Source organism: Podarcis vaucheri (genome assembly GCF_965113315.1).
Source record: "Podarcis vaucheri genome assembly, chromosome: 13".
Lineage (NCBI taxonomy): Eukaryota > Metazoa > Chordata > Lepidosauria > Squamata > Lacertidae > Podarcis > Podarcis vaucheri.
Window position 1 is genome coordinate 55,907,600 of NC_138751.1, and position 27,486 is coordinate 55,935,085.

The window sequence follows — 27,486 nt, forward strand, 5'->3', positions numbered from 1 at the left end:
ATCTACAGTTCCAGTAGGAATTTTCATATCCTGACATGAGTGGTGGTGGTTATAAATGGGTGTGGAAGGTTGCAAAAGGGATCCATGTGTACCTTAAGGGTGTGATTTCCTAATCTGAATGGATGCTGATTCATTTGTGGTGTTGTTCTAACAGTGGGTTTTACTCTGCTTTCTTGTGCAGCGCTCTTTACTTCTCTGGGGGTTTCTCCAAAGCCCATAAATAGAAGTGCAGTGGGGTTTGATTAGACTGGAGACGGACTGGTGTTTACTCAAAGTGAAATGGGCCACTTTGGAGAGATCTCCAAAGATCTCCACAGCAGACAATCTTCCAACCGTTGAACTTCACACCAGCTATCTAGGTCAGCATCCTATTCTCACAGTAGCCAACCAATTTCTTTTAAAAATAAATATATATTTTTGCATTTTCTATTTTACATAAACAAATGAATTAAATACATAAACGTATAATCCCTTCTGACTTCCCTCCCCACCACCATAGATCTTAATGTAATGATTTTCCCCTCGGCCTCTCTATCATAACTATTTTTATAAATCCATAGTTCAAATTTTTACTCCAAGTTTTCTGTCAATCCTACTAATGTATGTACCGGTAGTTGTTTACAATAGCTTTTCAAATAAATTATAAACTTTCCCCATTCTTTATTAAAGACCTCCTCTTCCTGGTTTGTAATTCTTCCTGTAAGTTTTGCCATTTTGGCATAGTTCATCAATTTTGTCTGCCACTCTTCTTTGGTCGGAGTTGTACCATCTTTCCATTTCTGGGCTAAGCGCAGCTGTGGTCACATACATAAATAGTTTTGTCTGGTCCTTCGGGGTCAGTAGCCAACCAGATTTCTAAGGGAAGCCTGAAAGCACAAGAGCAGACTCTTTTCTGTGGTTTCCAGCAACTGATACTCAGAAGCAATACTGCCTCTGCATTTGTCATTTGTTAGGGTACATATTCCTTGAAAAGCTGGTGGTGTGGCTATTCCTTTTGACACACTTGTATACCTAGACTGGAACATATGTTTTTGCTCCAGTCTAACCAGTCTGTGGGGTGGGGAGTATGAACACTGCTGATCTTTAGACAGGCATATAAAATCCATTTATATAGACTATGGATTGTAGAACTCAGGCGACTGCCTAAAACTGTCTGTTGCAAATCGCCAGAGTCCCAGAGGCACTTGATGGGAAGGAAATGCCTCTTTCTTGCTTCAGTCAGGCTTGTAAATCAGTGCAGGCAGAAATGGATTCACTCCTTGCTGTTTGTAGCCGTGGTAGATGTGGCCACTTTGCTATTAGAAATGAATCAGCTAGATGCTGGGCATCAAGTGCTGGTTGAATAGAAAATATTTCTCTGCACCTAACATATGATGGTTGATGGTAGCACTTAAATTGGCTAGCTATGTTTTCAGACTCTTTACCCTTACTGGAAATGATGAAATGCTGATGATGCATTGTATCTCCAGTGGCCCCAGCAGCCTTGTTCTTTGCAGGCCCAGCCCATCTTAAAGGGGAAATACAGGAAGCTCTTAAGGAAATTAAGTGGGAAAGAGTTTCTCATGCTGGCATTGCATGAATGACGTTTCCCCACTCCTTAAAGGGACTTGGGGGCTGGAACCTGAAACTCATTGACCATCCAAGTACGCTACTTGGAAGGTTTCTATTTATTTTAATAAAGAATTCTGATACCTTGGCAGGAGTACTGTGAGAACCCTAGTTTAGGGGGCAGAGCACGGGGTGCCTGCTTGCTATAGCCCTTTTGGTATTAAAGAATCCCAACAAATGCTCTTCAAATACACCACATTCTTGCAATTTAAACAGAATGGGTTGTAAGAGTGAACCAGTGCACCTTGCTAAATTTTATGCACACTCAGTTCTGAAATGGCACACTTGATTATTGGACGCGGAGGGTAGTTAATGCTGGATCTATACATGGGCCATAGCTGCAATTAAGATGATTTAGGCCTCTCTTCTGAAGCTGTGAAGTTGTTGACTTGACAGATTACTGGAGTTGGCAGTGTTTTCCTTTTAAATGGAGGCATTTTCAGCTAATACAACCTCTGGCGAGTCAGGCCCTTGGTGAGTGGTTTTATCAATTTCCATGCTGAGCTACAGAGCCCTGTGTTTGCAAGGAAGTAAATCTTTGGTAAAGAGTCCAGCAGAAAATGAAACCTGTGCTTGCAGAATAGGGGGTGTGGCATTTTGGCAAATTGTTAACTACAGAATTGACTTTGGGCAATTTCCTAGTTAGAGAAGGCAAGCAGGAAGGCAAGCATGATTATCATTTGCTATCACAGACTGAGCCCTAGACTACATGGGAAATAAAGCAGCACAAAGGACTCTCCACATCTGACCCATGAAAATAGGGGTAAACTTATACGCAGGGTTGCTGCCCTCTTCCCACATTGACATGTTGCAGAAGGCTCTCCTTTGCCTATTGCATGCTTAATTTATTTATACTGCAATAGCCTGTTATTTACTGTTTTAAAAGCAAAATACAATGGCAGCTGTTGCTAAAGATATACAGTAGTAGAAAAACACAATAGGTATGCAGTATGCAGTAAACAATAGACAGTATGCAAATACTTCACCAGCCACAACGTGTGAAATGGCAGGCTGTGCCATGCTGCTTCAAGAGTCCACACACATGCATTTATATGCCACAACACACTCAGCTGCCATTCAGACTGCGACCACAACACTATACGTACACACTTAAATGGGAGGCAATCTACAGAACTTAATGGGACTTACCTCTGCTCTGAGTAGACATGTATATGCTTGCACAATCATCTTTTAGAGAACCCAGGCAGGAAGCTGAACGATGAAGATAACTCTTGCAAACTTTGTTAGCTAAATTTTAATAAGGCACACCCAAAGGTAAAAAGAAGGACAGTTATTTACTAGAGATAGGTACCAGGAAATAGGGGCAGCTGCAGCATATAACTTGCTTGAACTTCTGCAGTGACTGTTTCTCTTCAACTGCCTTGCTGCCTAGTGCAGAGTCTACACACAGAGCTGTGCCGCCTGTTTTTACAGGACTGGGAAGACCCCTGTCCATAGCGGTCAACCTTTCCCTTTTCTTGAGAGGAATCCTATTCGGAATAAGGGAATTTCCCTTAAAAAAGGGAAACATTGACAGCTATGCCCCTGCCTGAAACGCTAGAGAGCCACTACCAGTCTGAGTAGGCAGTACGGAGCTACAAGGACCAATGGAGTCCCTCTGTACAAGGCAGCTTCCTGTAAGGAGAGAATGAATCTTTATTTGCGTCAGCCATCAGCTATAGCAATAAAACTACAATACAATATGCAAAGAATAGAAATAAAAAGTCAGTTATATAAAATACATTTTAGGGTTTTGAATCAATAGTCAAATAGTGGATCTTATTCTAATTGCCCCAGCTAAAAACCTTACAACCTTTGCTGTCTCCTGCTCATCTTGATCTGCCAAGAGAAAGGGCAGTGTGGCAGTGGCTGGGCGACGCAGAATGGACAATAAAAGAGGGGTGATAACCTCATTCCTCAAGTCTTTATGAAGAGTGCGAGCCAGAAGGACATGTTAGGAGAGAGAAAGTTGAGAAAGGAATAAATGCCAATTCTGCACCTTCTGTGGCTTGATTGGCATGGAGACCTTATGTGTTCTGAACTACAGCAAGATGTGAAATGGAGAGCTGAGGTCACAGCGAATGCTTAGGCAGGCTCTGCGGTGTACTGTGGGCGAAACAGAACTGCTGGTAGTGGCTTTTACTCAGACTTTACAAATAGCAATGACTTGTCAGTAGGCAACCCTGAATCCTGCAGACAACGAATCTAAATCTGCAATGGCCCTTTGGCAACTGAATTTGACCCAGGAAACACATTCATCTGGCTTTTGAAGACACCCCCCCAAATATTATCCATTTTATTTGTGAATCCCTATCATAATGCATAAAAGGGACGCGGCTGGTGCTGTGGGTTAAACCACAGAGCCTAGGACTTGCCGATCAGAAGGTTGGCGGTTCAAATCCCTGTGACGGGGTGAGCTCCCGTTGCTCAGTCCCTGCTCCTGCCAACCTAGCAGTTCGAAAGCATGTCAAAGTCAAGTAGATAAATAGGTACCGCTCTGGCGGGAAGGTAAATGGCGTTTCCGTGCGCTGCTCTGGTTTGCCAGAAGCAGCTTAGTCATGCTGGCCACATGACCTGGAAGCTGTACGCCGGCTCCCTTGGCCAATAAAGCGAAATGAGCACCGTAACCCCAGAGTTGGTCATGACTGGACCTAATGGTTAGGGGTCCCTTTACCTTTATCACAATGCATTGCTTTACTACATTTCAAATTATCATTAGCTAGCATTACTGTAGTATGATATTAGAACAGCACCAATTGCCCATTAATTGCTGGCCATATAAATCCCATACCTTTGGTCAAAAAGCCAGTATTTCGACAGGGATAGTCTTATTATATTGAGTATTCTATATCACAAAGTGATTCCAACTTTCAAAAACAGTTCTAACCCATGTCCAACCCTCTAGAAATCTTGGCAAAGAGAACTACATAGCACTCCCAACCAGCCACAACAACAGACAGAAAAAAGGGGGGGAACCTCGGAAGGGGGCAGAGGTCTCCACTTCTCTCCTTGGCTTGGGGGTCACATAGCTCTAGACCCTCCAACTTTTCTCAGGACATTCTGGAATCAAATCAGAAACCAGGATGGCTTCTGTAAAACCAGGACTGTCCCTGGAAAATAGGGGCACTTGGAGGGTCTGTTAAATGCCTCTGTTCTTTAGACTCTCTTCCTGAGAAACTAAGTTCAGGCATAGAGTCAGAGGCTAAGAATTCATACAGCATCTCTGCAGTCCCCTTTTCCACCCTTCATAACACCCTTTACCGTTTTGTCATGCTAAGGTTCAACTGCTTCCCAAGATGGTCTCCTGCTGCTACTAATATCTTTAAATTATTTTTTATTGTTGCACATAAAAGTTTTAGTACACACGCTCCTCATAGATTGGGGGCAGGGTTTGCATCCTTTATTGTCTGCTTCCTTTTTTTGCCACAGTTTGTCATTCTCTTCATTTGGACAATGCTTCCATTTTCTAAAGGAAGTCTTCTTGCCTTTAAGAGCTATCTCAATTCTGCGTGTTAAACCACACTGGAATCCTCTTGGACTTTATGACCCTGTTCCAGATCTAGTGAGCTGCTTCTTATTTGTATCTTTGGAGAAATTTGACCCTCGTTACTTTAAATTTCAGCTTCCTTTTTACTAATCTCAACATTTTGGAGATGCTTTATCTTTTGTAGTTCAATGTGTTGAACTTCCTTGGTTCGGATGTTGAATTTGATAGCATTGTGGTTTCTCTTTCAAATTGGTTCAATTTTCCTTGTCTAGCTTCCCCCAGCTGCTACCAGTGGGGGGGGGGCTTATTTAAAAAACCTCAATGGGATATTGTGGGGGGACCCCAAGGCCCCCCAAAATATGATAATGTGGTCCTGAGTGTGACTGTTAAAAAGGAACTTATAGTAGCCTATCACTTTAAGAAACTGCTGAGAGTGCCTTTTCCTTTGTAAGCAGCCGCCCCTCATGGGGCAGAGAGAAGCTAAAACTCTTATCGCAAGAACACAAGCAGCTATACACTCAGGTTCACAGCACTCAGTACAAAGCTCAATAGCTCCTGCAACAAAATGTGTCTGTGCAAAGGCCACGCAGGCACAGTGGATGTTGGCTGTATCAGAATTAAAGCTATGTCAGCGATACAACCGATCTGTAGGAAAGTTTGCTTATGCTAGAAGCGCAGGCACACTAAAATGAAATGTATCTAAGCGAACTCCAGCCAGCAACAGCTTGTTTTGCTTCTTTGAATGAGGTATCGGAAGGGTTTCTGTGAACATGAGTGGAGGAAATTGTAATGCTTTGTGTGAGAAACCTATAAAGAACGCGTTTGGAAGGGGTTCAGCCTTTGTGGAGCAATTCTGCTGAAACACTTTATTGCAGTAAATAAACTTTTGTACCCTTACTCACGAGTAGTTAATGGTACAAGTGAGAATAGCAGATTTGTCCTGCTTCAATATGACCCAGCTTGCTGGGATCTACCAGATTCCAGTCAGTAGAAATTTTACAGGGCAATTTAGGTAAATTGAGTCCCCTGGGAATGGTAAATTTTGTCAGAGAGGAGAGTGAGATGAAGGGTTAAGGTACGGATGTGGGCAGTTGCAGCCCTCTGGGAAAGCAAGGGTCTGGTTCCCTATAATATCTGCCTGAATGTGCACTCTAGTTTTGAAATTTGTGGTAGCTTTTAACTACAGTAGCTTTAAATTGAACTAAACAGTGAATTATCAACCAGGAATAAGGCCTACACTTGCACTTTTCTTTAAATGGTGCGCTTAGTCAAAACCAAGGGCTCACCCACACTTCCTTTTTTTTGCAGATACATTTTTATTGGTTTTTCATTATACATACATATAAACATATTCCGTATAGATTATATAAGTTACATATATCATACCCATTCCACAAATCATATATGTATTATACAATTATTTTAGGCTCAACCGAGCCTCGGACTTCCCTCCACTCCTTTGGTAGGTATCAAATAAGTTCTAAAGTCATGTATTTCTTTTCCTTACTTACTTGGCAGGGGAGACACCTTGATCACCCACACTTCCTTTTGTGCCGTGTTTCCATACCCTCCAACATTCCTCAGGTGAAAATAGAGACATTTCTCACTCTCCCCAACTGACCCTCCTTGACCCCCCCCCCATTTTTGACACACACCCCAAGCATTTCCTATCAGTAGAAGGGTGAATGCCATCACCACTTCACCAATGGGACACAGCAAACACACACATCCTCCACACTCCTGAGAAAACTCTTTAATCACTTTTTCTCCCTTTGGTACATTTACAGAAATAAAATCACAAAGTAATAAGTAAATTTTAGAAAGGGGCTAGATTAGACATGAACACACAAAGCATTTTTTTAAAAAAGTCAATATTCCTTGCACTCCACTCTGCCCTGCTCCCCCTTCCTTCCTGCCCAGGGCGGCTCTGCTGCAATGATATCCTGTCTAATGGTTAGAGTACGGAGCAGGAAAGAGGTTCTTTTGGATCCCAGCGGATGGGCGACTGTTAGGTGGAGAAGAAAGTAGTTTATCAATGGACAATTGTTAGCAATAAGGCAGAATAATACATAGGCGCCGACTCCATGGGGCTTGAGGGGGCCCGAGCCCCCTCAAAAATTTTATTTGGGGGGGCAGAGCCCCCCCAATAATCTCGGGCGCCCCTCCAGCAGAGCGCCGCGCTGGCTCTGCCTGTCGACGCTTGGCGCGTCCGCGGCTTTTATAGGGCGCCCGGCGCGCACCAGCTCGATAACGGGCACCGGCGCGGCGGGGGGCGCCGGGCCGGGGGCGGGGGGCGGCCGGCCTGTCTCCTTGGCAACCCCATTGAGCAGCGCCGGCTCCCCCGGGAGGGCCATCCCCCCGCGCCGCCGATCGCCAACACCGCCGACGCTGTGGCTGCCCGAGCCCGAGACGGAGCCCGAGCCAAAGCCGGAGCCCGAGCCGGAGCCCGAGCCCGTCAGTCAGGAAGGAAGGAAGGAAGGAAGGAAGGAGAGAGAAATGGGGAGGGAGACGAGGGAGGAAAATTGCGCGGAGGGTGAAGAAAGGAGAAGGGCGAACGAGACAGCTTCCAACCCAAAAAAGGGCTGGAAGACTCGGAGGATGCCTATGGCGACGTCGCCCACTTGTCATTGGCAGCGCAGCGGGCGCCCAGAGGGGCTGGGCACCGGCGCAGGGCCGCTCCGCAGCCGCGGAGGACAGCTGCGCGGCTAGCAAGGTGCGCCGCGTAGAGCGCGGCCCTTGTGTGGCCCGGTGGCCACGCAAGCTCGGGCGGGGACCCCCATGCGAATCTAAGACGGGAGAAGAGGGCAGAGCAAAGGGGGTCCCTTCCCCAACCTCCGGCTCTGAGACTTCCCTGCACCCCAGAAAAGCGAAAGGATTTTCTCTCTCTTTTTTAATAAATATTTTATTAAGTTTTCAAATACAAAGTTAGAAACATACACTGAAGAAAAAAGTAAAAGAACAAGAAAAAGAAAAGAAGAAAAAGAAGAAAAGAAAACCAACCATTCAACACATTTTTTATATAACTAACTGGACTTCCTCGCATCTCCCTTACCCTGCATTCTTTATAATAAAGATATCAGCAAATTATTACCTTGTTTCGTACCTTATTTTGTACTTTTCAAATACTATACCTCTAAATTTAACATACTTTTCATCAGTTACTTATATCTTAAATTAAACATAGTATTACCTTAGATTTTGACCTTTTCTTACTTAAAATATAATTTCCTGTTTCCCAAATCTAATTGCTGAAGCTATAGTTTCCGAATCGTGTAAATTTTTAACATTCATACAACTTATATTGTTTTTGTAAATAGTCCTTAATTTTTTTCCAGTCCTCTTCCGTTGTTTCTTCTCCCAAATCTCGGATTCTGCCAGTCATTTCAGCCAGTTCCATGTAGTCCATCAATTGCGTCTGCCACTCTTCCAGTGTGGGCAAATCTTGTGTCTTCCAATATTTTGCGATAAGTATTCTTGCTGCTGTAGTTGCATACATAAAGAAAGTTCTATCCTTCTTTAACCCTTTCTGGCCAACAATGCCCAAGAGGAAGGCCTCTGGTTTCTTGGGAAAGGTATACTTAAATACATTTTTTAACTCATTATAGATCATTTCCCAGAAGGCCTTCACTTTTGGACAAGTCCACTGGAGGTGAAAGAATGTCCCTTCAGCCTCCTTACATTTCCAACATTTATTATCAGACAGGTGATATATTTTTGCAAGCTTGACTGGGGTCATGTACCACCTATAAATCATTTTCATAATATTTTCCTTCAAGGCATTACATGCCGTGAATTTCATTCTGGTGGTCCATAACCTTTCCCAGTCCTCAAACATGATGTTATACCCAATATCCTGAGCCCATTTTATCATGGCTGATTTGACTGTCTCATCCTGAGTGATTTTCTCTTCAACCTGCCCTCCATCCTCTTGCGGAAAACTCTTTGCCTGCCCTGCCCGTATCTCGTTTTTGCTTTTTAATTCCACACACGCACCCTTCGGACTTCATGGCAATCGGGCGCGCGGGTGCGTTTCCTAAGAGAGTGAGGACCCCCGCCTCCTCCCCACCTGCTCCCTCGCCAGCCAGCCAGCCAGCCAGCCGCGTGCCCTAGCCGGAGAGCCCCGGCCGTCCCCGTTGCACAATCGGCTGGATCTCCCTTCAGCAGGCCGGGCTCACAACTCGGCCCAGGGACCCCCCAGCAGCGGATCTCCGGCCCAGCTGAAGAATCCGGCAACAAGCCCCCTCCTCCCCAATCGCTCCGGCTCCGCCGAAATACGCTCCAAAACCCCCCCAGATAGGCCGCCAGCCGCCAAGTCTCGTGTCGCCCTGAGCGAGGGTCTCTCCCCAACACCGCCACCTCGAACTGCGTTCTCCTGGCTACCCGAGCGAAGCAGCAGCAGGACCCCGGTATGGGCCCCCCCAATATTTTTTATAAGTCGGCGCCCCTGGAATAATACTACAAAATAGGATCTAATCACTAGTATGAAATATAAAGCTCTACAATAAGCAAAGACCTACAATAAGTGAAGACTTAACACTAAGTAACATGTAATCAGCAGAATAACTGTTAAGATAAGCAAAGTAGTTAGAATTTGCGGAACGAAACTCAGTAGTTTGCCCCTTCGGCTTCTAATGAACAGCTGGCTGACTCAGCTGCCTGATAAGGATTGACACATCCCACTGCTGCTGGGGATCTCTGAAGCGGCAAGCCAGCAATCCTATGAGATGGTTTCCTAATAAGGTCCAGAGTACTGGCACCTTCTTTGTTATGGTTCCAATATGAGATCCCATTGGTCCGCACCAAACACAGTCATTTTATACTCTTTTAAGGCTGTAGCCAATGCCTAGATCAGCAGGTGTTCTCATGATATAATTCCATTCCATCCTTTGATGCGGTCTGGGAGTGGGTGCACGTGTGGGCTTTTTCTCTGTGGTTGGCACAGAGGAAGGTTGAGAGAGAGTTCATGGTGTCATCTGTCCTTCAGGCTGAGCCAAGTACAGTTCCCTTGCTGGCCACCCTGTTCTTTTCCAGTCAACTTCCTTTCTTATCAGGCCAGCTGGCTAGACCATTGGCTGGTGCCAAGTTAGATATATATACCGAAGCTGGTGCCACGTTCTCATTATACAGCTAGATATACAAGGATTTAAAGCCACAATTACTTCAAGATCAGGAGACAGCACTTACTGGTATTGCTCAGGTGATACAGAGCCCTGTCCTTTGCCAGCCCCTCAGAGCCAGCGGCTGCAGCCTCTCTTCCTCGCCCACTCTCCAGCAGCCCCTACCAGCTGCACAAGGGAGGAGGCTGGCAGCAGTGGCCATGTAGAGACTATGGAAAGACAAAGGGATGCTCCTTTGCTGCTGCCACTCTGGACAATTTTATGCTTAAAATTCTACAAGGCAGGCTTAAGCAGTATGTGGACCATAAAGAAGGCTGATCGCCGAAGAATTGATGCTTTTGAATTATGATGCTGGAGGAGACTCTTGAGAGTCCCATGGACTGCAAGAAGATCAAACCTATCCATTCTTAAGGAAACCAGCCCTGAGTGCTCACTGGAAGGACAGATCGTGAAGCAGAGGCTCCATTACTTTGGCCACCTCTTGAGAAGAGAAGACTTCCTGGAAAAGACCCTGATGCTGGGAAAGATGGAGGGCGCAAGGAGAAGGGGACGACAGAGGACAAGATGGTTGGACAGTGTTCTCGAAGCTACCAACATGAGTCTGACCAAACTGCGGGAAGCAGTGGAAGACAGGAGTGCCTGGCGTGCTCTGGTCCAGGGGATCACGAAGAGTCGGACACGACTAAACGACTAGACAACAACAAGAAGGATGCACAGATTTATGCTCCCAGGATTTAGCTCCTGGCACACAATGCTTTTACAATGCCTTTGTTTTAGTTTCAGCAGATGCATTAATTAATGAATATGTATTGTTTAACTTCTCTTTGTACAGCTGCGTAACTTGTTCTGTACTTTGGGGCTCTGTGGGGTCATGGCACTTTGTCAGGTGGTGTTACTCTTGTGCTCCTTAGCAAACTTGCAGCAGATTTATGCTCAGTCAAAATCACACAGAGAGCCTGCAGGAGGCTCCCTGCTATAGATTTTTGCTCTGTACAAGTGGGAAGCTGGAAGGATCCATACAGCCATGAGGTGGGGTTAAAGGCATGGCCCTTCTAGGCAAACAGTGGCTGAATAGCATATTGTCATGATGGAAATTTCAGCTGACCTTTCTCATTTTGTGTATGTGATGTTGCCAAGAAAAGCCAGAAGCTGAGGCTTAAAACTCTGGTGACCACAGGGAATGCTCTTGTGCACATCTAATACAATTAATTCAACCTCTATGGGAAGGGAAGCAGCTTTCTTCATGAAATTGTTAGACTGAATCATTAATGGGGCTCTTAAATTATACCATAGGAAGCAGAAGTGTGACCATAAATATTCATGAAAGCATCCTGTATCCTTGAATTTCAGAAAAGCTGTAGCAACATGCTTTGCAATGCATATTAATAGCAAAAAGAAACCTATTGACAACCAGTCGTGTCTGTACAATTACAAAAACAAAATCTCGGTAGAAATAACCACTGAAGACAGGTATTTTTTGGATTCCAGTGTCATACATTTTAATGCAGAACTATGATCTGAAATATGTTTGCGCTCTTTCATGGCTCCTTTTCATTTCAGTAGGGCTCTCAAAGGAAAACCTCCCAATTGCACCCCTCATTAATTGGAGTGAGGATGCCAAGGCCAATTTAGTCCCATAATCAGGCCTGAACCCAGATTGAAATGGGTCAAGATAATCTGTGTCATCCATGAGTCCTTCAAATTGTTCTGCCACAACCCTCTTGGTCAACTTCCCTAAAAGGAGGGTATTTTCAACCAAGTGGCAGTTGTCATAAACCAGTGGATCCAGGCTGGGCTTTTCTAGGAGTGGATGGATCACCACTTCTTTCACGACAACTCGGACCACTCCCTCCCACGGTGTCAGAGACTGGGCAGATGAAGAGGAGTGGTAGAGACCACCTCCCCTGGAGCCTTCCAGAGAAGAGGAAGGGGCAGATAGTATAGATCAACAGGACTGGCTTGACACAGGGCACACCCTAGAGAAGGCATCGCCAACCTTCGGCCCTCCAGATGTTCTGGACTACAATTCCCATCATCCCTGACCACTCGTCCTGTTAGCTAGGGATCATGGGAGTTGTAGGCCAAAACATCTAGAGGGCCGCAGGTTGGGGATGCCTGCCCTAGAGGAAGAACAAGAGGAAAGAAGTTGGGAAATAATGGGAGATGAGGACAAGAAAATTGGCTTCCAGGTGGAAAAATCAAAATTAGAAACAGAACTGTTAGAACCCAAAACTAAGAGTTTGTCAAAGATGTATAACTTGCTGTTGAAATGGAATACTCAGGATGAAACGGTGAAATCTGCTATGATTAAATGGGCACAAGATGTTGGACATAACATAATGATGGCTGACTGGGAACAGTTGTGAACCACAGGTATGAAGTTTACGGCATGTAATGCCTTAAGAGAGAATATTATGAAAATGATATACAGGTGGTACATGACACCAGTCAAGCTTGCAAAAATCTATCATTTGCCCGATAATAAATGTTGGAAATGTAAGGAAACTGAAGGTACATTCTTTCACCTTTGGTGGACGTGCCCAAGGATTAAGGCTTTCTGGGAGATGATTTATTGAAAGGGACTTCAGAAATACAGACCAGGAATGTAAAAATCAGGCAGCAAAGTTTCTTAAAGAAAAAGTTTTTTTTTTATTTGGATTTTTGTCAGACAAAAAGCAAATAGGGTGCATTCAGGAAAATGAAGAATGCCCACCCCTCCTTGGGGGTAGCTAACTCATATACCCTTTTTGCAAAGCACAGTTCAGCCCCTTGGCATCCCTTTAGCCAATGATTGACAATTTCCTATGGTCATTGATGCATATTCATTAAAGCTCAACCAATTAATAAATTGGTGTGTCCTTTCGGTTCCAAGTTGCCTATTCCACTAGGTGGCGCTACTGGCTTATAACCTATTTATTAGTTCCAGGAAATACCCCTAGCTGGTGTTTCCTAGAACTGCGTCCTGTGGTTTTGACAGTTTCTCTAGGCGGTTAGCTACGTCCTGTTTGTCAGGGGTCGTTTCTCAGAAATGGCTTAACCTCAGGTGCAAGCTACCCTAACCGCATCCTTGCAAGCTAGCTGCCTCTACAAAAGGTGGCAAAGTGGTAAACAGGAGAAAGAGAAATGTGCTTTTAGCTTTTTAGATGGCTCTATAATATGGCTTCAGAGGTTCTTAGCCTGGCTTTAGAGGTCCTTAGCCTGGCTCTCCATTGGTCATCCTGACCTTCACCCCTCCATTATAATGAACTGAAAAGGGTATTTAAATATACCTTTCTGAACAAACCAGAGGCCTTTCTCCTGGGCATAGTCGGCCAAATGGTGCCAAAGAAGGACAGAACTTTCTTTATGTACGCCACAACAGCAGCAAGAATACTTATTGCAAAGTATTGGAAGACGCAAGATCTACCCACCAGGGAAGAATGGCAGATGAAGCTGATGGACTACATGGAACTGGCGGAAATGATTGGCAGAATCCGAGACCAGGGAGAAGAGTCGGTGGAAGAAGATTGGAAGAAATTTAAAGACTATTTACAGAAATATTGCAAAATTAATGAATGTTAGAATGATGTCAGAATGAAGTTAAGTGGTTTAAGCAGCAATGTTTTAAAGGTGTATGAAAAATGGATTAATAACAGGTGAGAACTCAAAGTTATATTATATTAAGTTTAAGGATTAAGATAAAAATAAAGAGGGAAAGAAACTGCTGATTAACTAACTGAACTGGAATACAAAAAAGGGAGGTGCGAGGAGGTCAGGGAAGCAAGGATATGAATATATGATATGGAAAGATTGATGTGTTTTTTCTTCTTTTTAAAATGTTTTTTATCTTTTTTCTGTATTTTTCTTTTTATTTCCTTTTTTCTTTTATTTTTATTGTTGTCTTTTCGTCTAATTTTTTTACTTATGTAACTTTTTTCCTTTGAAAACTTAATAAATATCATTTTTTTTTAAAAAAAGGGGGGGGGAAATAATGGGAGATGAGGATCCAGGTAGCATTGAGCAGGCAGAGCCCGAGCAGCAGCTGACTGACACGCTGTCACTGGAGAGACTCCCAGAACCCATTCCCTCCCTCCAAACCAGGTGTTTACGGAGAATAGCAGAGCAGAGGGCTTGAAGGCAGGTGGCCCTTAACAGCAACTGTTGGAGAGGGGAGGAAACTGATGAATAGGGAAGTTCGGGGGGGGGGGGGAGATACTGAAAAGTACTTGGTTGCCTTGCCTTGGGCATCTGGAATAATAGTAAAAAGGACTAAAAAGCCTGTGTTTTCTCTGTCTCTCTGCTTTTCTGGGCAATCAGCCAAGAGCACCTTGACACACAGTGATGCTTTGACCAAACCCTGGATCACACCCCTTGGCAAGCTTAATAAGCCTAGAGGGTCAAGCATCAGGGGTCAAGGAGATCATTTGGTGTTTGTGTCTATGTCAGCTTTTATTTTAATTTTTTACCAATTATTTTTACTGATTTTCCAATTTTGACCCAATTATAAAAATACCAATTAATTCCAAATTAATTCAGTTTTGTTCAAGCAGTTTCCCATATGCCATTCTTGATGCATCCATTATGTTCTAATATTACTGCATTTCATATTCTTATTTTACAAAAGAATCACTTAATCAACAGCTGCACTCTTAACGATTTCTATTTGTGTTATTATTTAACCTTACATAAAACTTCAACTGAGGAGCAATAACTCTTTTTCTTTTCCGTCTGTTTGTGTCCCGTCTAATAAATCTAGCTGTTGATCTAATTGGCCTTATATGCCTGTGCCCCCCCCCCCCCGTCCTTGGGCTGCCTTCTTCTCTCACTGTTCTGGTTGGGTTGTAGGCCTGGGTCAGGGTGGAGCTATAATCCCAAGGCTAACTCCTCCTTCCTGGGCTCAGCTCCATCCCATAATACTCAGGCAATTCCAGATAAACAACAATCCTCTCTTTTCTGCTGGTCATCTGAATCAACAATTTCCAGAGATTCACCTTTTTCCTCCATCTGGAAAGGGAGGGGGGAGGGAGGGGTATTTCTCTTCAAAAACAATTTCAGGCACCACCTTCTCTTTAAGATTCAACCAAGCCACCCTCCATAATCTCTTTCTTTTTTTTGGGGGGGGGGGGTTAAGCTCAAGTTTCCCAGCAACGTCCATCAAAACAAGGCTCCCCCTTTCACATCCTTCAAACCACACACAGCTTTAAATCTTCTTTTAAATCTCAAAGTTACACAGTACGTCAAACCACCTTCACTTGTATATATTTAAATTTGTGTTTGGAGAGGGTTGCCAAATCATAAAAGTAGGAACTTTCGTAAAAAAATAGCAGAAGGCTTCCCTCTCCTACACCCACCTCCAACGCAGAATAAAATCTTCTCCCAATTTCAAACCTCAGTTCCATGCATTTGGACAGTCCAGAGTTTTAGTGTTCACATCTACTCCAATGACAAGCCGTGCGCCTTCACTTAATGCCAATTAAAACCCAATTATTAGGAGAACCTCTGCTTCCGATGGCGATCTGGGAGGGTTCTCTCTGCCCCTGTGTTGAACTGGACAGGAGGGGGGGGGGTGTCAGCCTATTCAGCTGCTGTACCCCAGGAGGTTTCCAGGGAATGCTTTAACCCCTTCCACTCCCCTTTTCTCTGTCTGTGCCTCTCTCCTCCGCCATCGGGCAGACTGGAACCGGAAACCCGTGTCCATGACAGCTTTTAGACATACCATGTGTGTCCGTGGGGGTGGGGGTAGGACAGGAGAGAAGGCTTGGGGTGGCAAAGCTTAAGTTCTTTTATTTAGTGTATGCTTGGGGAGTTTCTTTCAGAGTCACTTGGGGAAGTTCTCTTTCTATTCGCTTGTTATGTTTCCTTGGTGGCAAGAGAGGCTGGGGTGGCCTAGGGTGTGGTTGATCGTCTTTGGCCGGCTGCAGTGGGATTTGTTTGTTCGCGGGTGAGGGGGGTTGTCGGGTTAAGTTAGCCATATTGAATCGTATGCTGTCGGTGGGTTATGAGCTCTTTCTAGTGTGAGTGGGCATTGTTATCTTGGAAGGTGTTCAGTAGGGCCAGTTCTGGGGTGACTTCTAGTACCTGTTTAGTTATTGTGCTTATTTCTGGTATGACTGCACACACTCCTTTCCTGACTGGGTCCACGATTACTTGGTTTGGTGGGATATGCTGTTTCAGACACAGCATATGTCTGAGAAGGCTCCACGAGGGATCATGGGGAGGAGGTGCGAGGAAAAAACTGTTGTGACATTGATTTCTTTGTCAACTTGGAAGGGCTGTGGTGGGATCCAGAAATGACAACCTGGAGCCCCACTGACCACTTAACTGCACTCTTCTCCATCAGCTTGGGAGCTTTTCCTGAGGCTTGCGGGGTATAATAGCATCCTTTGTCATTTGAGCATCTTTATCAAGATGCTAACAGATTTGCCTGCCTTTGATCAGTTGTGCTTCAAGGAAAGCTCACCAGTCCTCTGATTCTTTAATCCTTCCCAGCCCAGAGAGATGTTAACCAAAGGATCTCACAATAGTCATCTCCTTGAAGGAGCAAGGAAGCACAGGAGAATCAGATGCACCACAAGAGCATCTCGGATGGGATGGCTTTCAAAGAGGGCGAAACAATTGCATGGAGGAGAGGCCTATCAAAGGCAACTAGCCATGATGCTCAGCCTCTCCTCTTGGAGGGAGCAATGCTTCTGACAGTGGCGTAGCGTGGGTTGTCAGCACCCGGGGCAAGGCAAGTAATTTGCGCCCCCTAACCCGTGGATTTGCGCCCCCTAACCCTAACCCCCAGATGTTGCGCCCGGTGCGGCCGGCCCCCCCTGCACCCCCCACGCTACGCTACTGGCTTCTGAAAAGCACTTGCTGGAAGCCACAGACTCCCCAAACGTGTTTCACAAGGACCCCTTCTCTGCCCCAGTACCTGAGGGTTGTCACGTCTCTCCAGGGATTTGGCCAGAACAAAGTATATGCTGGGGAAAGGATCCCTCCTTGCAAAGAAAACAGAGCAATCAGCGAGCAGCTGGCTCCCAGCCATGCTAGCACCAGTCTGGCGCATGAGGGTGGGGGCACGGGAAGGAAGCATTCCTGTAGTATAGGGCACTCAATTGGCATTTCCACCTACCTGAACTCTGAGCCTTTCCCCCTTGTTCTGGCCTGCCTATCTCCTAAGGAAGATGCAAGCTCTTGCTGGAAGCCACTGGTGGGGAAGAGTCTTTCTATGATTCCCAAATATTTCAGAAGCATCTTTTTGTTCCTATAGCTGCTTGATATAATCATACCATGGAAGGGATCCCAAGGGTCATCTAATCAAACTCCCAGCAATGCAAGGATCCTGCCCACAGCCAGCCCTGGCTGGACGCCAAACTCCAGCCTTCTGGGTACCATTTCAATTCTGCATGGTGTGGAGAAAGGGGAGAGAGAAATGTGTTGCTGACACTCTCATAACACTGATGTGAGATCCGCACCATGCAGCCCTTTCAATAACTAAAGTCCAAAGGCGTGTCACATAGAGGATGGAGCAAGCTTGTTTTCTCCTGCTCCAGAGGCCCTTAGGGCCTGAAGCAGTGACTCTCCTTCCTTGGAGGCTTTTGAGCAGCGCTTGGAGGCCCATCAGCCCTGACTCATCTAGTTGAGATTCTTTCATTGCAGGGGGTTGGACTAGATGACCCTCAGGGTCCCTTCCAAAACATGACTTCCCCAAAATGATTCGTGCCATTGTGGCTTCCCTCTCACAGACCTACAATCCCCAGATCCCCTAACACTTCAATTCCAAGGATCATTTGGGGGAAGAATTCTGGTTTTTAGAAAAGGGATGGAGAACCTGCAGTTTGCTCACCCCCATTTGCTAGGAGCCAAGAATGGGAAGCTCAAGTGCTTCTAACAGTACAGTGGTGCCCCGCAAGACGAATGCCTCGCAAGACGGAAAACTCGCTAGACGAAAGAGTTTTCCGTTTTGGAGGTGCTTCGCAAAACAAATTTCCTATGGGCTTGCTTCGCAAGACGACAATGTCTTGCGAGTTCCTGTTGGTTTTTTTCTCCGCCCCCCCTTTTCTAAGCCGCTAAGCCGTTTATCAGCTGATCCGATCAGCAGATAAGCCGCTAAAAGCCGCTAATCCGCTAATCCGTCAATGGGCTTGCTTCGCAAGACGAAAAAACCCCTAGACGAAGAGAATCACAGAACGGATTCTTTTCATCTTGCGAGGCACCACTGTATGGTTATAGGGAGCAGAATGTATAAAATATTGAATGTAATAGGGTTACAGTCATACCTCAGGTTGAAGTTGCTTCAGGGTGAGCGTTTTCAGGTTGCGCTCCACGGCACTTCGTTACTTCCGGGTTTCGCCACTTGCGCACACACTCAAAATGACATCACACGCATGTGCAGAAGTGGCGAATCGCGACCCGCGCACGCACAGACACGGGTTGCGTTCGCTTCAGGATGCGAACGGGGCTCTGGAACGGATCCCGTTCGCATCCAGAGGTACCACTGTATTAAGGTATTTGTATCAGAATTATTATGGGAATGTTGAGGAGGGAGGGAGGGGGAAAGAGAGATTGTGGAATTCTGGTGGTGAGTGATGATTGGATGAGGATTTGAAAGGGAGTTTGAATTCGAGGCAGTTGAGAATCAGTTGAGAGCAGTGGCTTCTGGAGGGGGTGGTTGGGCAATTAACTATTCAGTTTAGGATCAGTAGTCTAGTCATCATTTGTGCAATAAAGCAGCATATAAGATAAAGAGAATTTGAGGCCATAAGCTCAGGTACACACGTCACCTTACAATCATTTAGTGAATCATCCATACAGTCTCCTTTAGTGAGGGTGCAGTACCTAGTATCAGGACCAAACATTGATATTTTTTGCTCTTTTCTAGTTTCATAGGTTTATGTTCTGGTTCTAATTTCTAATGATGTATTGGGGTGGGGGCTCTTTAAATACTGGGGGCTGCCACACACGACTTTTCTTCTTTAAAATAATTTCCCCTCATTTTCAAAAGCACATGCATTGTCTCTTTCTTCAGGTTCTTCGGTTACATTTGTTGTGAGACATTGGTGTTCTATGCAGTATAGGGTTGGGAAGAAAAGAGGGGACCACAGGCCTCAAAATGTTTAGGGCCCTCTGGTTATAGCAGGAGTGGAGAACCTGTGACCCTCCATATATTTTTGAACTGAACCCCAACTCCCATCATCTCCAGCCAACATGGTCAGTGGTCCAGGATGGTGGCAACAACTAGAAGATCACCACTGCTGGGTTATAGTGAGGAATCTTGTTCCACAGGCTCACTCTCCCTTCCTCCCCTGTTACCTTCTGTGTGAGAGCTGTCCTGTTCCATGCTTCCTCACAGCAGTTGGCGTTCTTCAGCTTCAGGGACATTTCCTGTACCAAGGATTCACTATTGGCTTTCTGAAATGCAAGATAGGTAGGAAATAGTCTGAGCATGCATAAAGTAGCTTTCCTGCACCATTGCATAACCACCTGCAGTTCTTGCACATATGAAATTGGGGAGCAGGGCTTCTAGGTCAGAAAGGTGTGGCAGCTTCCAAAAGACTCTTCTAATTTTACCCATTAAGCTGTTGTGGCACCTATCAATCTTAGCAGCGTGAGATGAAACAGGATAGCAATATACATGGCAAATCTTATTCTAAGACTCAAATATAGAAATGCATTCTTGTGCCTTGGTACACATTTTGGAAACACGTCAATTTGAAAATCAATTAGTCTAATTCAGTTGCTGCTTTTCTGATCCCGACTCCTGATCTAATTATTTATTTATCTTCCTCTGTAGATATTTTATAACTAGAGAGATGCCACTAGGGCATAACTGCTGTACACTAAATGAGAACACACCATAAGGCTAGGATATTCCAGGAAGAGCCACTTAAATGAACGGAGCACAGATTTTATTCTTTACATTAATTGTGACCTTCAAATTAAAATGGCTCTGTTCACCCCCCCTTCCCCTTTTAAAAAGCATCATGACAAATTGCTTGCTTTGAGTGCAGTGCACAGATTGCACAACTGGTGGGGTCCACTGTTTCCCCCCATGCATATATAGCTTTCCAACATTTTGCAGATAAAAGCATTCTTGTAACATCCCTTTTCTCACACAAAATATCGCTGCTTGAGTGCTGCTCCCCCCCCTTGAACACTTGCCAAAGGCACTTCATCTCCTGTGTGCTACGTTCATATACTGTACTTTGCAGTAGAGGGTCTGGCATACAGAAGCCAAGAGGACTTTGTTCTGTGAGCTGAACAATATTAGGGGAAAACATTATTACCTTATGTAGGTCACACAAGCCTGCCGAAGGTACTAAGATGGTCAGCTGAGGCCTTACTTTGAGTAACCCAGGTTGGTTGGGTGGCTACCAGGGAAAAGTCTTTTCTGTCATCATGCCCTGACTTTGGAACACCCTCCCCAAACATGTTTACCTGGAAACCACTTCTTTTAATACACCTTAGGTACAAGTTGCTTTGCTGCTCAAGGTCTTAATGGAATATCATAATACTGCTTATAATCTAGATGCTGCTCCACTGATTTCAGTTGTTCTTAATTGCTTTGCATATTTTTCTTGCATTGATTTAATCTCTTGGAAGTTGCCTTGCACACTTCTTCTTCTTCTTCTTCTTCTTCATATATAAAAGTATTTTTATATATTGCCAGTTCATACAATATAATCCAGTGACATACAACACTGTATACAAAAAAATAAAAGACCATAAAAACAGCAAAAAATGATCCTTGAAATGAGTGGCTGCTCCATTTTTAACAGTTACATGTGCCTATGTACATAAAAAGGGTCTTTTAAGAGATGCCTGAAAATAAAAAGTGAGGGTGCTTGCTGACATTCTGTTGGAAGGGTGTTCCATGGGCAGCACTAAATGTCTGACTTTTGGTGGAAGCCAGTCAGGCCTGTAACATGAAGGACAGCTAGCAATATTCTTGTAGGTGATCTCAGTGTGATCAAACTGAGAGATTAAAGCTCAGGCCATCCCTAAGGTGTCTGGACTCAGGTTGCTCAGCTCTTTATATATGAACACAAGGGCCTTGAATCTAACCCTGTGAAGATATTGTAGCAAAGGTGTTAACATGCTGTTGGCATTCTGCACCACACATATCCTCCAATATTTCTCCGATGAAAATAGGGAGAAACGATAATTTTACTATTTATACTCCACACAACTTACTGGGTCGCCCCAGCAACTCTGGGTGGCTTCCAACATATATAAAAACATAGTAAAACATTTAACATTAAAAAAACTTCCCTATACAGGTTTGCCTTCAGACAGCTCGGAGGGTCGGATAACTCCACACCCTCCAACATTTCTCCAGTGGAAATAGGGGCATCCTAAGGAACAGTGGAACGTTCCAGGATCAAATCAGAAACCAGAACAGCTTCTCTAAACCAGGGACGTCCCTGGAAAATAGGGACACTTGGAGGGTCTGGACCCAGGGGCAGCCCCACATGGAAAGAACATCGCAGTAGTCCAGCTGCAAGGCTGCCAATGCATGGGTTGTAGTGGCCAGGTTATGCCTGTCTAGATGAGGCATATCAGGACTTAAAGCTTTTTTTGATCTAAGGTGGCACCTCTCTTTCCTGTGCCACGTGAAGCTTGACAGCTGTTCTGTCAACCGTGATGCAACCGACTTTTAGCTGAGTTGCCTTCGGTGATATCTACAGCCTTATCCCATGCTAGTTTACCAATAAGTAAACTCGAGTCTTGTTTGTGGTCTTCCCAAAGGCATTTAGTCTGCTGCTGTGACAGCAGGGCCTGTGGGCTGATCTAGCAGGGCTGTTCCTATTTTCTCAAGAAAGCCCTATTATAATCAATGGAGCTTGTTCCTGAGCAAATAGTGCATTGGAATAACAGAATCATCGAACTGTAGAGTTGGAAGGAACTTTGAGGGCCATCTAGTCCAACCCCCTGCAATGCAGAAATCTCAGCTAAAGCATCCATGACACCCACCTCTGCTTAAACACCTCCAAGGAAGCAGAGTCCACAACCTCCTGATGGAGCCCATTCCATAGGCTAGGTAGTATGACCACATAATGGAGTAAACTTCTTTGAACTAAGTGGGCTTTAGTTTTATTATTTATTACATTAATTCCACCTTTTCCCTCCAAAGAGCTCAAGGTGGTATAAATTGTTCCCCCTCCCCTTTTATCTTTACACCACCAACAACTGGCTAAACATCTTTCTGATGGCAAGAGCCATTAGACAGTGGAACGGTCTCCCTCAGAATGTGGAGGACGCTCCTTCACTGGGGGTTTTAAAGCAAAGGTTGGATAGCCACCTGCCCTTGATACTTCAGTTGAGATTCCTGCATTGCAGGGGGCTGGACTAGAAAACTCTCAAGGTCCCTTCGAACTCTACAATTCTATGATTAATTACGGTAAGTAGGTTGGGGCTGAGAGATTGTGACTGGCCCAAGGCTTCATGGCTGAGCAGGGATTCGAACCCTACTCTCCCAGGTGCTAATCCAGTACTCTGATCATTCTACCACACTGGCTCTCAGAGTAACCAGGCATTAGGATTGGGGTTATACTGTAACATGGAAGGTGGGTGAATTGCCAGAAGTGAACCAGATGTCAAGCCACACATGCCCTTATAGGAGCTTCCAAAGCTTAGGTTAATGCATGGAGGTACACTTTACCTCACCTCAAAAAGGATATTTGGGAAAAGTTCAGAAAAGGAGATAGAGTGACTCACTGATGAAAAAAAGTTGCAGTGTTTGGGGGGTTTTTTGGTTTGGAGAACAGGCAAGGAAGAGGAAACATGATTGAAGTTTATATAATTATGCATGGCCCGGAGAAAGTAGATAGACATAGGTTCCCCCCCCCTTCAATAATCTTTCAATAACATTAGACCTCGTGGGCATCCGATGAAGGAGAATGTGATAAGATTTGGGAGTTGTTCCGTCTGGCCTTTGGCTTGGAATTATTTGATTCCCTCCCCCTTTTTCCTTCTGTGATGGAACTCCTATTTGGGGACTTCCCTGGTTTTTTCTGGCCCACATAGGACCAGTCTGGACAGGTGGCCTTGGTGAAGATTTGACATTTTCATCCCCCAAAAGATTCTGATTTGAGTTTCTATTGAAATGAGGCTGCATTTTAATGTTGTATTTTAATCTTGTTTTTAAGTTGTATCTTAATCAATTGTTTTATATGGAAGCCGCCCAGAGTGGCTGGGGAGGCCCAGCCAGATGGGCAGGGTATAAATAATAAATTATTATTATTATTATTATTATTATTATTATTATTATTATTATTATTATTATTATATCTGGTGTTACCCGCCCTGAGCCTGGTCTTGGCTGGGGAGGGTGGGGTATAAATAAAATTTATTATTATTATTACAGTCATACCTTGGGTTAAAGTAGCTTCGGGTTAAATCTTTTGAGGTTGTGTCCTGTGGTGATCTGGAAGTAACGGAACGGGTTACTTCTGGGTTTCGCTGCTCACGCATGTGCTCAAAATGATGGCATGCGCATGCGCAGGAGCGGTGAATCGCGACCCGCACACATGGGTTGCGTTCTGCTCAGGATGCGAACGGGGCTCCAGAACGGATCCCGTTTGCATCCAGAGGTACCACTGTATTAAAAAAGGGCTTCTCACAGTGCATAAATAAACTATGGAACTCCCTCCCGCAGGAGGCAGTGATGGAGGCCTTTAAAAGAGGACTAGACAAATTCATGGAGGAGGAGCGGGCTCAGGTTGTGCTTGCAGGTTTCTGACAGGCATCTAGTTGGCCCCTGGGAGAGCAGGATGCTGGCCTGGGCGGGGCCTAGTCCTGCGGGGGGGGACGGATGGGGGAAATCCGGCAGCTCCACTGCGCAGGCGCGAAACAGCTCTCCGCCCGTGGACGTCGCTCGCTGCCCTCTCAGCCCCCGGAAGGAGCCGAGAGCTTCCGATGAGAGCCGAGCAGCTCCGGAGGTTTCCCCGACGAAGCGCAGCTCCCTCGGCTCAGCTCGGGGGCCGGCGCCCGGCGGCGATGGGCGGTGCCGGGAGAGGGGCGGTCTAGCGGCCTCCTCCGCCTCCTCGGGCAGGTAGGAGCGCTTCCTGGTCTTGGCGGGCGGGCGGCCGGAGCGAGGCCCCCACACCCGCCGGCGGCGGCGGCGGCACCTGCCGACAAGGTTGGGTCGGGGCCGAGGGCGGAGCCGGCAGGTAGGCGCCGCCGCGAGGGGAAGGCGGGCGTGAGGGAGCGCTGCCCTGAGGGGAAGAAGCCGCGGCCCCCGCGCGTGTGAGGGGCGAGGTTCCCTCAGGAGAAGCGGGAGAGAAAGAGGCGGCGGCGGCGGCAGCCCAGCGGGACGTGTCGGGGGAAGGTCGCTTCCTTGTTGGGCCGCCCCGCCGCGGGCCACCTTCAGGGGCGGAGACGCCGCCGCCGCCGCCCTCCTCGCGCCTCCTCCGGGAGAGCGACGGCCGCGAACCGGGACTGCCCCGCCCCGCCATGTCAGCGGAGGAGGAGGCGGCGGCAGCAGCGCTTCTTTAAAAGGAATGTCCGTTTCTCTATTCCCCGCCTTTCCCCCCTGACCACTTACCCACCACGTCCAAGCAGCTGCTTTTAAATTTTATTGTAGTGGCTATTATATCATTAATTTATACACTGCCATTTCCACCTGACCACATGTCCTCCCAACCTGTCTAAGTGGGGGTGGGGGGGTGGGGGTGGGTGGGAGATGCCTGGAAAAGAGCACCTTTTTAAAGAGCAATTAATTATTGTTACATTACAGTACATACTTATTTGTACTCTGTCTTATTCGCTGTCAGGGATTCAGTTGACCACTTCTCTGCTGCGTCCAAGCAGGATGTGTGTGTGTGTGTGTGGAGGTGGCTGGAAGGGAGCTGCTGCTGCTGCTGCTATTTTTTAATGACAGTTTTATTTTATGAAATTCATGTACCACTTGATTGTAGAAAAAACAACACCCTCAAAGCAGTTCACAACTAAAAGATAAAGCAATACAGTGGACACTCAGGTTGTGAACGTCATCCGTGCGGGAGGCACATTCGCAACCTGCAGCGCCATGTCTGCACACGCGCAGGTTGCAATTTGGAGCTTCTGCGCATGCACAAAGCGTGATTTGGCGCTTCTGCGTGAGCGCCAAAACCCAGAAGTAACCCATTCCGGTACTTCCAGGTTTGGCACAGTGCACAACCCAAAAACGCGCAACCTGAAGCATCTGTAACTCAAGGTATGACTGTACAAGGATCGCTAAAGAAAACATTATCTCCATGATTTAATAGACACAGGTTAAAAACACTATAGAACAGACTGACTAAAACAAATTAAAACTAAATTAATTAATAAAATTAATATACCTCTTTATTGTAGGGAAAAAGCACTAATCAGTTTAAAAATGATAAAATCATCACTAAAATGTTTTCTTACCTCCATAATTTAAAACATAACAGAATTAAATCTACAAACTTTCCAAACATCTGGGTAGGCAATAATATATTTATAACCCTGCTCCCCGACCAGGGACTTAGTTCCTCCACTTGTTGACATATCTGCCGGGCCTTGTTTCCGCATACTTTTGTGTGAAGCACTATAAAGCAGGGTTGTTGTTGTTCTCCTGATCTGACACTGTTTGGGTTTTTTTGGTAGGAAGGTACTAAGAGAGGGTCATTTGTATTTGGATTTTGATACAGAAGGATCCCACCCTGTACTCTACTGCTTTGCTGCATTCTATCAACTGTATGTCCTCCAGTCCACACTGGCAAATAAACCCCCTGGAAATGGGTACTTGCGTGTGAATTTCTGTTTGAAGAGTGGACTTGGGGGGCCACAACATTCACTCACCCCTTGACACACACTCCCGCAGTCTTACGGAGTGTGGGGATTCATATGCTTTCGTCCTGGTTTGGAATAGATGAAGATGGTATGGTGGTGTTACGTCTGCTCTCTCTCTGCTAGCCCTAACCCTCCCTGCTGCACTAGGAGAGAGAGAAAACGGCTATGAGTCTTGTCTCCTGAGCAGCAGCACCAATAGACACTTGCAAGGAGCACAGCCCACTTCTCACCCACCAGAAAAGCCGTCAGTTCAGCCTGCCACCCAGGCAGGGCTCCTTCTAACCACCACTCCTCTGCCTTTATGTGGTGGTGGTGAGGAGTGCTGCTGCCGGCACAGGTGGTATCACATTACGTCACAGAAGGAGTGGGGTGGCAACAACAACAACTCCCAGCAACTCTTCTGTTGGTAGTGGTGGCTACTGTGCCCTCAGTGGCCACTGCTTGTGGTTTGTGCTTGGGTACCCCTTAAGTTGCTGACCCTCAACAGTTACCTGCCAGTTCAGACCTCTGGCAGTAGTACAGTGGTATCTTGGGTTAAGTACTTAACTCGTTCCGGAGGTCCATTCTTAACCTGAAACTGTTCTTAACCTGAAGCACCACTTTAGCTAATGGGGCCTCCTGCTGCTGTTGCGCCGCCGGAGCACGATTTCTGTTCTCATCCTGAAGCAAAGTTCTTAACCTGAAGCACTATTTCTGGGTTAGCGAGTCTGTAACCTGAAGCGTATGTAACCCGAGGTACCACTGTACTGCCTGAGTGAGTTAATGGCAGACTCACCCAGTCTTGGAAGGGGAGGAATGCTTGTGTCTCTGCCATGCTCTGTGTTGGTAGTAGTTTTGAGGTGTATCCTGCAGGTGGGGAAAGCCATTTTGAATAATCTCATGTTAGAAAACCACAACAAGTAAGCAAACCTAGAACATCAGGGATAAAGATCCAAGGCCAACCAACTCACTAGGTTTGGTTAGGTTTCTTCTATGGAGTATTTTGAGTAAGGGCGGTCCCCTCTTACCCTGCAGACTGGATGGTAAGGTAAAAAAGGTAAAGGACCCATGTAAAGGTAAAGGGACCACTGACCATTAGGTTCTGTCGTGACTGACTCTGGGGTTGCCGCGCTCATCTCGCTTTATTGGCCAAGTGAGATGGCGTACAGCTTCCAGATCATGTGGCCAGCATGACTTAGCTGCTTCTGGAGAACCAGAGCAGCGCACAGAAATGCCGTTCACCTTCCCGCCGGAGCGGTACCTATTTATCTACTTGCACTTTGACATGCTTTCGAACTGCTAGGTTGGCAGGAGCAGGGACCGAGCAATGGGAGCTCACCCCGTCACGGGGATTCAAACTGCCGACCTTCTGATCGGCAAGTCCTAGGCTCTATGGTTTAACCCACAGCGCCACCCGCGTCCCTCCATGTACGGTTACGTCCAGTCAAAGGCAACTATAGGGTGTGGTGCTCATCTCGCTTCAGGCCAAGGGAGAAGGTGTTTGTCCACAGACAGCTTTCTGAGTCATGACTA

General features: G+C 45.9%; 1 protein-coding gene and 1 long non-coding RNA gene across 7 annotated transcripts in view; one reads left to right on the top strand and one right to left on the bottom strand.

The window, feature by feature from the left end:
• The window catches only part of PTPN3 (protein tyrosine phosphatase non-receptor type 3), a 101,115-nt gene that overhangs the window by 10,288 nt on the left and 63,341 nt on the right, over positions 1-27,486 (top strand). The window contains exon 1 of one of the 6 annotated variants that reach the window (XM_082194763.1): positions 18,841-18,946. The exons of 3 other annotated variants lie outside the window; for them this stretch is intronic. The gene's annotated coding sequence lies outside the window, so the exon portion shown is untranslated. Of the gene's footprint in view, positions 1-18,840; positions 18,947-24,107; positions 24,348-27,486 lie in introns of those variants that run through there. 2 more of the 6 variants (XM_082194762.1, XM_082194761.1) reach the window with 2 other exon arrangements.
• On the bottom strand, positions 558-26,172 carry LOC309516412. The gene is made up of 3 exons (XR_014212892.1): positions 25,928-26,172; positions 19,489-19,583; positions 558-2,856 (listed from the first exon to the last, which is right to left on the bottom strand). It is a non-coding gene; the product is annotated as an uncharacterized lncRNA (long non-coding RNA).